This window comes from Miscanthus floridulus, chromosome 19 (genome assembly GCF_019320115.1).
Source record: "Miscanthus floridulus cultivar M001 chromosome 19, ASM1932011v1, whole genome shotgun sequence".
Lineage (NCBI taxonomy): Eukaryota > Viridiplantae > Streptophyta > Magnoliopsida > Poales > Poaceae > Miscanthus > Miscanthus floridulus.
In genome coordinates this window covers 78,721,972-78,733,334 of record NC_089598.1, presented here as the reverse complement: position 1 = coordinate 78,733,334, position 11,363 = coordinate 78,721,972, and positions in this window count along the sequence as shown.

Below are 11,363 nucleotides of genomic sequence, written 5' to 3'. Positions count from 1 at the left end.
AGCATGGCATCGAAGCCAACCTAGAGAAAATCTCAGCCTTTATAAGGACGGGCCCAATTCAGAACATAAAGGGGGTTCAACGAGTCATAAGGTGCCTCACCATGCTCAGCCGATTCATCTCGCGCCTCGATGAATGAGGTCTCAACCCTTTATTGACTCTTGAAGAAAGCCGACCGCTTCGAGTGGACAACCAAGGCCTAGGAGGCACTTGACATGGTCAAACTGCTTCTAACAAGGGCCCTAATCTTGGTTCCTTCAACTAATAGAGAATCCCTTCTGCTATACATAGCGGCCACCACACAAGTGGTCAGCGCCACCCTGGTAGTGGAGCGGGAGGAAGAGGGGCACGCCCTCAAGGTGCAGCGCCCTGTGTACTTCATCAGTGAGGTACTATCTGACTCTAAGACCTACTACTCCTAAATCCAGAAACTCCTGTACGGCATCCTCATCACCAAGAGGAAGCTACGCCACTAGTTCGAGTCACACTCGGTGACGGTCGTGATGTCGTTCCCCCTCGATGAGGTCGTCCAAAGCCAGGATGCCACGGGAAGAACCACAAAGTGGGCGCTCGAGTTGATGGATCAGGGCATTACGTATGCCTCCCGAACGGTGATCAAATCCAAGGTGTTGGCTGACTTCAACACGGAATGGACCGAGGTCCAAACACCACCAGCGGCCGTCGATCAAGAGTACTAGAATATGTACTTTGACAGATCGCTAATGAAGAAGGGCGCCGGTGCTAGGCTGGTCTTCGTATTGCCCCTCGGGCTACGCATGAGGTACATGGTTCATCTCCATTTCCCCTCATCCAATAATGTGGCTAAGTATGAGGCACTCATCAATGGCCTACGCATTGCCATCGAGTTGAGCATTCGATGCCTCGACATCCGAGGCAACTCCTAGCTAGTCGTCAACCAAGTCATGAAGGACTGAAGGAGTCAAACTATCAAGATGCCAAGATGGCTACATACTGCCAAGAAGTCCGATGGCTGGAGAACAAGTTCGACGGCCTTGAACTCAATCACATCTTGAGGCACCTCAACGAGGCAGCTGATGCGCTTGCGAAAGCAGTGTCTGGCCGAGAGCCAGTGCCAATAGGTGTCTTCGCCAGTGACCAACACAAGCCCTCAGTGTGCTACGAGGGGTCAAAGTAGGCCAACGATGGTCCATCTAATCCAGCCTTAGGGGCCAACCTCAGCCTCAGGGGCCAACCAACTGACGGCTCCATCCAGCCCCGAGGTCATGGAGCTTGAAGAGGATCCAGCGGCAGAGCCTGACTCTTTGGTTGACTGGAGGACACTCTACCTCGACTACCTCCTCCATGACATGCTACCAATGGACAAGATGGAAGCTCGATGGCTCGCACGTCATGCCAAGTCCTTCATTCTTGTAGAGGGCGAACTCTACAAATGAAGCCACACTAGGATCCTACAGCTCTGCATCCCCATCGAATAGGGGAAGCATTTGTTGAGCAATATCCACAGTGGGGTCTGTGGCCAGCATGCCATGCCTAGAACCTTGGTTGGAAACACATTCCGATAGGGCTTCTACTGGCCCACCACAGTAGTTGACGCCGAGCAGATCGTACGCACCTACGAAGGGTGTCAGTACTACACTCGGCAAACTCACCTCTTGGCCCAGGCACTCTAGATGATCCCATCACGTGGCCCTTCATGGTCTGGGGGCTAGACCTAGTTGGGCCTATCAAGAAGGCACACGGAGGATACACCCACTTGCTTGTCACTATAGACAAGTTCACAAAATGGATAGAAGCTCGACTGATCTCCATGATCAATTTCAAGCAAGCTGTGCTGTTCTTCCTCGACATCATCCATCACTTTGGAGTACCGAACTCCATCATTACAGACAACGGCACATAGTTCACCGATAAGAAGTTCCTTCAATTCTATGATGAAAACCACATCCAGGTTGATTGGGCCACCGTCGCGCACCCTTGAATGAATGGGTAGGTCAAGCGAGCAAATGACATGCTCCTACAGGGCCTCAAGCCTAGAATCTTCAACCGGTTGAACAAATTTGGCACACGCTAGGTCGCCGAGCTCCCTACAGTGCTCTGGAGCCTAAGGACAACCCCTAGTCGAGCCACTAGCTACACACCTTTCTTCATGGTCTACGGTTCTGAAGCTATCCTCCCAACCGACCTCGACTATGGAGCACCGAGGATCAGAGCATATGATGAACAGGGAGCTAAGGCATCCCACGAAGATGCTATGGACCAGCTAGACGAAGCTCGCGATGACACCCTCCTTCGCTCAGCCAAGTACCAGTAGGGGTTGTGATGGTACCATAGCCGACGGGTGCGGGACCGAGCCTTCAATGTCGGGGACCTGGTTCTGTGCCTCATGCAGAGCAACAAGGACCACCACAAGCTCTTCCCACCCTAGGAGGGGCCGTACGTCATCATGAAAGTACTTTGACCAGGCGCCTACAAGTTGAAAACCATCGACGGTGAGGTCTTCACCAACGCCTGAAACATTGGGCAGCTACGTTGTTTTTACCCCTAAATAAACACATACTTTCTCTTTTCAGTTTTGTCATCAAAATCCCTAATCTTTCATGACATTCGACCCCTACAAGTATGAGGGGTTAGACCTCACTCGGGGGCTGGTATGAGTATGTTTATCTTACAAACATTCTATATGTTTTCCCTCTTTTCTCATGGTAAGTCCTAAGGGCTAGGATTTTAGGAACAAGCTCTGAGTATAACTGGTAGGACTGCAGTAAATCCACGCCCCAGCGGCTATGGTCTCTCTGCTCACCAGCGTGATTAGAATTGGCTCACTCGCACTCTGAGATTTTTGCGACCTTAACTATGGGAAGGGTCGAAAGGCACTGAACCCCTTTTTCACACAGAGGAAAAAAAGTTGAAAAGTTGTTTGCCATAACAAAATTTGAGAAGAGCTTGTTCATTTTTTGCACAAATTCATCACTTACGAAGTGATTTTCATCTCAAAAAGGGACTGATGTATTCATGAATACATAAAATAGTTCACAAGGGGGCTCCCCCACAACTTAAACGATTATATTTTCTGACCAGTTCTACTCTAAATACTACTACGGTCACCGTACCATGCTCTCCATTAGCAACATCCTACCATTCCGCAGGATCCCTGATGGTGCCATCGTCTGCAACATCGAGCACCACATCTATGACCATGGCATCTTCGCTTGGGCATCCAAGGACTATGCCATCGTGATCAGCCATAACCCTAACAACGGCACCTAGACGGGGGGTGCTGCCCACCAAAGTATGGCTGCCATGACTGATGGATGTCTCTGACATCTCATCAAACTTCATGAACTGGCCGATTTGCGTGGTTGCAAGGGCGAAGCCCCCCATCAATGCAGTCCTAGGCGGCTCCCCCACCAACAACACTCGCTCGAAGAAGATTCATGGGCAGAAGTCTCCGTACAGCTCCATCCCGATGAAGGCCTCATAGACGGTGACAAAGCCGACGATGCTCAGCACCCTCAGTGCTCCTCCTCCTCCGATGGAAGTGGCCCCTTCTCGACAAAGGTGGCCGGCACCATCTCATCTAAGTTGGATGACCTCCAACTCAACATCGCGCTCCGGATTCACGAACGGATCCATGAGTTCTCCTCTCCCTCGCATTACCCTCTCTCACTTAGGAACCACCACGACATGAGAACGCACTCGGCGAGAAGGAAAAAGGAGGAGAGGTAGTAGCTCAAGAATAGGCAGAGGAATGGGATGAGAACCCTCTCCCTCCCCCTATTTAAGGAGACACAGCAGCTAGAGAAAGGCGAAAGGTTGGGACAAAAAACCCTCTCCCTTCCCCTATTCAATGCAGATGGGAATTCAATGTTAATGGGAATTCGATGGGACGTGTCTGGACCGACAGGACGTGCCCTGCTCAACGAGACAGTGCCTGGTCAAACAAGACATGGCCTGGGCATGGCCCACCACTACCGCACACCGGGCGTGAGAAACATGGTGCACCCGCATGCAGGTGACTCTCCGCTTCCCCAGGCAGTACCTAGAAGGCCCCAACGATGGAACCTCCATCAAGAGGAGGCCAACGGGCCTCCTAGGTCGATCAGATAGTGCACGCAAACACCGAATGAACGACCGTCGAAAGATAAGCACCCTTGTTTGCTTACCTCACGTGTCAATTTTACTACCGTGCCTCCAACCCCAGCAACGGTAGGGGCACGGATATCGCTCGGTGGCTACCGAGAGTGTCCACTCGTTTAGACATTCTCTTCGCTCGACCCCTCCTTACATTAAAAACTGGATGCATGGTGTGCGAGTGTAAACTTTGAATACAACTAGATGAACCGCTAGACCCTACATCCCAGCGGCTACGACATTTTTTGTTCACCAAGACAATCAAATTCTTTGTCCCCGCACCACTAGCTTTAGCATTTGCCTTCTCGAGAGGGGTTCAGAGGGGTCTGCCTGTGGAATCTCCTTCAAGGAGAAGCCGTCAGGTCACCTAAGTCAATTGAACAGCTCGAATCATGACCGAGAGACAGAAACAAAAAATTACGATGCTCGTGCAGGTTATGCCGTCCCCGTCGCAAATGTCGGACCTGAACCCTGCATGGACATATCCAATAAGAGCTTTCGGTCACTCATGCCACCAAGGTAACATCACCGACCCCCACTTTCGTTTCCATTATATCGAGCATTAATCCCATACATCCAAATGTTGCATGTGCAATTGCTGCATCTCAATGCTTTGCGTTGCATCATGAAGTGGTACTCGCCTCATTTGATATGAGCGGTAACTAACCGAGGTTCAAAGGCCGCCCCGTGAAGGGCTCAAGGCCACCTCACGTCAAATAGAGCCAGGTGCTCAAAACCGAGATGATCCCCAGCGGCCTTGCCTGACCCCGCTTAGAAGTGGTCAGGGACATCTCAACCTTTCTCGTTCAATTCTAACCTTGAGTCAAACCCATAGAATCTTCGTCGAGGAGAGGCCAATGGGCCACTTGAGCCTATCGAACAGCTCGAGCATCTATCGAGAGGCGGGTTAAGAAGTAGTAGAATACCACATGAGGGCTCTGCTGACCCCGTTAGCGAATGATAGACCCAGATTCCACACGAACATGCCTGTTAGAGAGCTCATCGAGCGCAACACTCAAGCCATCAAGGTAAGTGTCGTTAGCTCAGCCCCTCCGATTGCAGAAACCGAGGACGGGATGACACATGAAACACGGCCGACCCCTATCAGACCCCAAGGGGCTCAGGGGATTTCGCCCAACCCGCATAGAGGTGGATAGGGTCATCTCAACCTTCTAGTTCAATCCGACCTCTAGCCGAGCCCATAGAATCCCCACTGAGGGGGAATCTGTTGGAAGGTGGGTTAAGGAGCAACAGAATGCCACCCGAGGGCTTTGCCGACCCCGTCACAAGCAATGGGACTGGATTCTATTCGAACATCCTTGTTAGTGAGCTCATCAAGCGCGTCACTTGAGCCATCATGGCAAGTGACATCACCTCAACACCTTTGGTTGCAAAAACCTTGGACGAGACGACAGTCACAAAATGATCCAACCCTTGATTGAATCCCCACCATGCACGGGGGCTCAGGGAAGGTTGGACTTGCAATGAGACCAAACGCACGGTCGCAGAAATGATAGCTAAAATCCTAAGGAAGGGGCATGTGCGAACACAAGAGTAGTTTCGCTATCCTCTCATCGGTCTCCAGTGACATCCGACCCCAGCAACCACACGGTGTCGGATGTCACTTTGGGGCTAGTAAAGGTATAAAACCCCTTTTCTTTTCAAAACAAGTCACTATGGTAGACCTCCTCCTCACGTTAAGGCTAATGGCAAGGTTGTAGGAACAAATAACTGAGAGTGCCTAGTCAGACTGCAAAAAACCCATGCCTCGACGGCTACGGTAACTTTGCTCACCAGCATATTCGAAGTTTTCCCCTTATACACCTCGGGCCCTATGGTCTTAGCAAATGGAAGGGTTCAGATCGCATAAGCCTATTTTCTCAAATGGAAAAGGGAAGGAAACAAGTTCAAACAAACGAAACAAAATTATGAACTTGTTTAACGAAATGAAATTATGAATCTATCTTTAAGACACAAAAGTGCCAACACTTGTCCATAGATTATAGATAAAAGTCCATCAGACTCATTTGACTAACTACCCCCTCTCGGGGAGAACCATATCTTCAATTTTGCTTGCCAGGGTTTCCGCAAAGGGAGTCACCGCCACTTCTATTTCATCAAGCTCGGAGAGTTCATAGCCAGGCGTGAAACCAAGGCTCATTGTCTCAAAATTGATGTTGTCATCGTAATGCAAGCGAGCAATGGTAAAGGTTTGGGTGATCCCTATGCAAAGAGCTTCCTTCTCCAGCTGGCGCACCCATGCCATGATATCTACGGCATGGGCCGCAAGCGAGTTGGTCCCCTCCGCCTACACCATCTGCGAGTCATCATAGACTACACCAAGGGCAACCTTTAGGATGTTGAGCTCATCGCTCTCCACATGAAGGAGACTCCTTGCCTTGGCCAGATCCATGGCTAGTCCGGTAGCGTCACCCTTGGCCTCCAGCTTCTAGGCTTTCGCGGTCTCTAGCTCAGCCTGGAGGGAGCTAATCCTCCATTGTGCCTCATCACTCTCTCAGATGGCCTAGTCACGCTCCTCGAGGGCCACACCATGCTCTGAGCAGTGCCTCTCCATAGTATGGCATAGCTCATCTCGCTTCATGTGCAGCCGAGTGACCGTCTCGGTGTCTAGTTTCGCCCTCTGCTCTAGGGCCATGGACCTCTCCTCAGCTACTAGCTTAAGATCTCACTCCTTCTCAGCCTAGTCCAGGAGGTCGATGATTTGCTAGCGGGCCTCGGTGTCCCACTTGAGTAGCTCATCCTGCTCCTTCCACACTCTGGCAGCCTCCTCCTGATCCTGCTGTGCCCTCTCCGATAGCTCATCAAAAGATTTCACAGCAAGCTCCACATCAATGCGGGCCTCGGCCTCCTACCATCGAAGATTGTCCGCCTCTGAGGCAAGGGGAGTCAATTTGGCCACCATCTGCTGGAGCTGGGCAGTCACATCCCTATGCAGCCATGCCTCATCAATGAGGCAGTCCCAATCCTCCTTGTGTTCATGAAGGAATCAGGATTTCTCCTAGCTACGAGCAATAAGGGACTGAAAAAGACGGTGGTCAAAAAACAAAAATAGATGAAGAAAAAAGGAGATCGAGACACAAGACCAAGTGAATACCCGACTGGTGGGAACGATTACACTGTGAAGGGTGCCACTGGCCTAGTTCAGAGCTTCTAGTGTGGCCGTGAACCCCTCGCTAAGCTTCTCCCGCTCCATGCCCTCGACGACATCATCGAGGGTGAAGAGTTCTGAGGGCGGGTCCTATGGACTCACCCACTGGGGTGGGGGCTCATCCCGCATGGGCGGGTGATGGCCCTTCGATGGTAGGACTAGGGACAACTCCCTACCAGTCTCCTTGGCAACCTCGTGGTGTTCGAGGGTCCCTGGGCCATGACCCCTCAGTTCTGCCCACGACAGGCGTCATCTCTAGGGCCACCGGTAGCGCGGGACGGGCTGCTACCTCGGGTGCAGCTACCATAGCATCTAGCTATGACCCATCTGTCATAGCCACCATCACCTCTACCTTTGTCGGTGGGACCTCGTCTGGCTACGCCGTGCCTATCGTGGTCGATACAACAGGTGCGGCCGACAGCTCCGCCTGCCTCGGTGTCGAGAGCGGCATCACTTTCATCGCTGGTTGAGTGGCAACCCTTGAGGGCACCTCTGTAGCCTCGCTAACAGCCTAACCCGTTGATGGCATGGGCACCACCGCGGGCGGCGCTAGACCGACCGACGAGGCTGTGACGCCGGCTCTGCTCCCGCCCGAAACGGGAGCGACGTCAGGCGACGGCCCCTGCCTTGCCTAAAGGGCGATGGTTTTCTTAGGCACCATCGCTATAGAAGTGCCTTGTCTAACCCATCTCCCGACGCTGCAGAAGAAACAAAAGGCATAAGTCATGACAAAAACATACAAAAATAGAGAAAAAACAGAGGAACTGATGGCTTACATCGGTGCTGTTGGGCGAGGCCGTTTAGGTGACGAACCCCTAGGTCTCTGCTCTATCTCATCAGGGCAGGACCATTTTGAGGCTGCCCCCTACTCCTAGGCAGAGGGGTCCACCTCCCTTGCATCTAGGGGCACGGTAGCGAAGTCGCCTCCCTCCACCGACGCCTCAGGCGCGGCGGCAGATCCACCCACCTCTGATGGCTCTTGAGGTGCGGCGGTAGGGCCACCCCCCTATGCCGGCACCTTGGGTGCGGCGGGAGACCCACCCACTCCTACTGTCTCTTAGGGTAGGCTAATGGTTTAGCCCATCTCCACTGACCCCATGGACGCATCTTTCCCTATGTGGAACAGGAAGGGTCCCTGCATTTACGAGTGGGTACCTATTAGCGTGTCCTCGCTTCCTAGGTTGTCCCACTCAATGTCGATGACTACCTCATCGTATTCCTCATCATCGTTGTTGTCGTCATCACTATCTGTCTCCTCTCCTCACTCCCGTGCTTACTGTTTTTGCTGCTTCTTCTTCCTCTTGACCTCCTTCATCTTCTTTTGCCACTCGATCGCGGTGCGATTCATCGTCGCCACGAGCAGGTCCTTCAATAGTGGAGCGATGTGGTTGTTGATGCAAAAGTGGATCTGCAAACACAAAGGGCTAATACTCAAATCGATATCCAAAGCGTGCTAGTCGATTTGACCTGTTAATCGACAAGGATGAAGATACGAGCACTTTGGTCCTGACAACAGCGATACGCCCGGAAGTCACAGCCAAGAGGTACTCACACGGAACTCGAGAATTGCCAAAAGTCGCACTGAAGCGATGCAACTCACCGAATCAATGAGAACTCGTAAAAAAGGAAAAATATGCAAATTGACGAAGTCGCCAAAAAGTAAGTAGATGCAAATAGGAATAAAAATTGGTTTTGATATTGATTGATTATTTATTACATTGCCCCTCAATCTATACGTATACCCTGATCTAAAGAGACATAACCAAATACGACTAGGACACCAAGTCCATATCTAAGGAAACACATGACTCTTACATGAATCATACTCTAAATATAGAAAAGGAAATCAACTCCTATCTATTTCCCTGTCCGCCTTAATTATGATGGAATTCTCACCGACCTCCTTTCCATCGGCATACTTCCTGTTTCATTGGCAGTAGTTTTCAAGCCTTCCTTCATCGGCATCGACAATAAGATCTCCAACCTTATCGGCAATGCCCGAGTCTAAATCAACCTTTCCATCGATCACCACCATTCATCGGCAACCATCTTTACAAGCTGATTTTCATCGGCTGTCAGCGTATACAGTAACTTTCCTCCTGCCGATTAGCCCACTCTGATCATTTTGACACGTGCAAAAAACGGTGTCAACACATGCCCCCCAATTTCGGTGTATAAAACCATTAATGCTCCGAAATTTACTCTAGATAACGTTTGCCTTCGCCCAATTACCGTAACTCATCCTCCAAGCCAAAACTTGATCTGTTATCAAATCTAATCAAATCTAGTCCTGATTCACGCACCTCAGTAAATATCGCACAATTTCCATCCACCCTTGCCCTGATTATGGTTAAGATACCGAAACAATAATCCATCGACAAGATCCTAACATAATAATGCCGCCATTTTTAGAATTAAAATATCCTGTACCGAGATCTCTTCCAAGTCATGATTACTTGCCATCAAATCATCTGTACAATCCCTTGATTCTCGTGCAAACAGTTACCATATCCATCTGAACCACCTCAACCCACATGCACGCGGCATAGAGATAAGTCCAAAATACCCCTACTCTGAGTGGCTTATAAATAGATTTCTCTAGAACGCTCGTCTTCTACCCTCAGACTCCAATCTTTGGCATTCTCTTTTCCAGCGGTGACTCCGACGAACAACTGCGCGACCTCAACCAACAAGAACTTTTCTCCAGCGTCAACCTCGAGTCTCCAGCTCGTGCCCCCATCTACCTCAAGATAATGGCAATCAACTTCAACGTCCCTGTGGTTTGTTCCACTTCCGTTACTTTTTACCTTGATTCCTCTGGTCTTTGCGAGTTCATACAGTTGGTAATTTTTTCTCTTTTTCTTTGTTCTTCGGATCCTCTAAACTTAGGAACTTCGCAACAAATTAGTTATTCCAATCGATCAGCCACATTTCCAATGCCTAGGACCAATGGGCAACCCAGATCCAACTGATCTGATTAATGCAGAGGTTAACAGAATCCCTTTTAGAGCCCAAAATTTCTCTCTGAATTTATGGAAAGATATATTCTGATCTTGGCCCAAAACCACCAAAGGGTGGAAAGATTGGTACTTGAGGGTCAACAGGTCGATGCAAGTACACTGGGTAGAATGGAAGCTAGACCTTTGCATTCGGCTATCCATTGCCGATATGCAAAAGAACAAGTCAATGATGATTGCAGCTGCTTACTTCTGGTCAGACACAACAAACACTTTTATGTTTGGACATGGCCCAGCTACTCCCACACTTGCCGATGTCTACATGCTCACTGGCTTGGACATTTCAACTGCCGATGAAGGCTCCATCTATGGCAGAAAATCTGAATATAGGGTGAATACCCGCAACATCGGTGGTTGGACGGGATATATTCAAGAATGCCAGAGGACCGGGACAGTTAACCAGAAGGAACATGCCACATTCTTGAATATGTGGTTAGAAAAATTTATCTTCTGTGGTCGATCAGTAGGACCAACCAACGCCTTCCTCCCCGCGGCTGAACTCTTGGCCAATGGTGTAAGGTTCCCTCTTGGTCGATACCTTCTGAGCTCCACTTATCATCTTCTTCATTAAGTGTCTCAGAAACTTTTGCTTGGCAAACCCATTGGCAACTTAGGAGGCCCATGGTGGTTTATCAACATGTGGCTGAATGCCCATATGCACAAACATTTGCAATGGGACTTCTTTGCCCAACAATTCCCACGAGAAATTGCTGAAGACCATGTGCTTGGGGATGAGGAATCGGCAACACGCTCACCCCTCAATTTTGGTGAAGCCATAATTGTCCTCCCTGGAACAGAGGCCAATGAAGACCAGATCGGCAGATTCTTTCAAAGCTTCTACAATGGTCTTTCTCGTGATCATAGGGCCTGGGTACCTTATATTGACGAAGAAAACATATTCCCCCTTCTTTTCAACTTTGCCAATGACACTCTGAATCAGGATAATGAACTCATGATGGCCATCATTACTCCCAGGGCAATCCCAGTAAACACATTCGGTAGCGGGAAAACACCAATATCATGTATGAATTTTACAATCCATCAGCAGTATCCTGTCAATTGGCTT